The sequence below is a fragment of the Chrysochloris asiatica genome, unplaced genomic scaffold (assembly GCF_000296735.1).
Source record: "Chrysochloris asiatica unplaced genomic scaffold, ChrAsi1.0 scaffold00118, whole genome shotgun sequence".
NCBI lineage: Eukaryota > Metazoa > Chordata > Mammalia > Afrosoricida > Chrysochloridae > Chrysochloris > Chrysochloris asiatica.
The window spans coordinates 7,901,096-7,903,346 of record NW_006408636.1 but is presented as its reverse complement, the minus strand read 5'-3'; positions in this window follow the sequence as shown (position 1 = coordinate 7,903,346).

Genomic DNA, 2,251 nt, shown 5'->3' with positions numbered 1-2,251 from the left:
GGGACCCTACCCAGAGAAGCAGCGATGTCTGAGATGTAGGCAGAGACGATGACGTGGAATGATGGACCAACTGGGGACTTTAGATCCAGAGAGGGAGATGGACTGTGTGCTGAAGACTGGGGAGAGGGAGTGTAGGGGCAGGCTTGCAGGGTATACTCTTTGTTTGGTTGATGATGCATGGAGGGGATTGGAACCATTGCAATGAAATGATATATGATAGAATGAATGTAAAACTAATGTTCTCCCATGTAAACTATCATATAATTCACAATAAAACATTAAAAAAACAAGAAGCCTATTTATTTCACTGGGCAAGTTCTAGAACCCCCTTTAGGTATTCTAGTCAGTTATAGGCTGAAGACAGGCTTACAGACTTTCTGTAATTATGTTTCCTGACATTCCTTTCTATCCCACTCAAGTGTCTATTTTATAATAGTAGTCATGGGAAACCAATATTCATAAGGCAGTCAAGCATCTTAGTATTATTTCCCCTCTTCAGACTATGCCATGATCTCTGTATCACAGAGCCCTGTTGTTCCAAGATTGAGCATGCATCACTATTTACCTCTGTCCCATGTAGCCCATGCAAACCGGTTCTTCCACCCTTCCCCCTTCTGGTGTATTACCCTCTCCGATGCCCAAACTATGATGTGTCTGCCCCTTACCCTGTGCTCTACTGTCGCCTCCCTCCATCTCTTCCAAATCCCCCTCCACCCCCACCGGTAAACCAACAAATCATTTTTTCCTCCTTTTAGTGTGGTTATTATTTCTTAAGCTTTTACAATAATGGTCTTTTGCAGTATTTGTCCTTTTGTGACTAATTTCACTCAGCATAATGTCTTTCCATGTTATGTGGTGACTTGCAGCTTCCTTTTTATTCTTCGTTGTAGCATGATATTCCATTGTATAGATGTACCAAAGTTTTTTTTTTATCCATTCTTTCATTGGTGGGCACTTAGACTGTCGCCATCTTTTTGTTATTGTGAATAGTGCTGCTGTGAACATTGGTGTGCATATATCTACTTGTGTTATGGCTCTTATTTCTTGTGGATATATACCAAGTAGAGGAATTGCTGGATCATAATGTATTTTTATTTCCAAATTTCTGAAGAACCGCCATACTGTTTTCCAGAGTGGTTGGACCATTTTGTATTTCCACCAATAATGTAGTAGAGTCCCAGTCTCTCCATATCCTTGCCAGCATTTATTGTCCTGTGCATTTTTTAACTTTGCTGTTACTGCTGGTGTGAGATGATATCTTATTATTGGTTTCATTGGAGTCCTCATGTGGCGCTGTGGGCTAATGTGTCAGACTACAAAGTCATTTGAACTGCAAGGTCTGTGGTACACGCTCACCAGCTGCTCCTTGGAAACCCTATACAGGGTTGTTATGGGTCAGAATCGATTCCACAGCACTTAACAACAACAATGGCTAATGATAATGCTGTTGGCTGTTTAGGGCATATTTTTGGTTTAAGGTTCAATGATTATCTCAGGGCAATCATCTGACCTTCTTGACTCCAAAATGTCTGGAATATATGAGAATTTGAAATTCTGTTGTGCATTTCCCTCCTTTTGATCAGGATTCTTCTATAGAATCTTTGTTTACAACATTCAATTGTGGTAGTCTGGCACTTCTACTTGTCTCATTGCAAAGGAGCCATCTTTTCATTTAGGCAATTAGCCACATATTCCATATCCTCTTCCTCTTCCTGACTCTCTTTCCTCCTCTATTGCTCCAGGTGAATTGAGATCAATTCTTGTGCCTTGGATGGCCAGATGGAAATTGTTAAGACCTTAGGTGCTTTACAATGAATTAGGAGAAAGAACAGATACAAGAAGCACAGTATTAGAACAATTAACTGGGATATCCCATAAGACCCTGAGCCTAAACCTTCAAGCCATGGAACCAAGTTCCATGAAGTGTTTGGTTGCATATAAGCAGGCTCAGCAGCTATGCTCGCTCTCTCTCTTTTTGGTCATCATTATAGATATATCTGTCAGACAACTTTTGCCAATTCAACTTTTTAAAAACTTATTGACAACATCACATTGATTAAGGGTAATGTTGCAATCCAATGAATACATTTGTCTCCTTTTGTTGTTAAAGTTTTTATTGTGAGTTGAGTGAAAATTTATAGGGTAGATCATCAGTTTTACATACAACAAAACATACAACTTGTTTCATTACAGTGATTATAATCCCCTCCATGTACCATCAGTTAACAATATTTCTCTCTATTCATTTTAG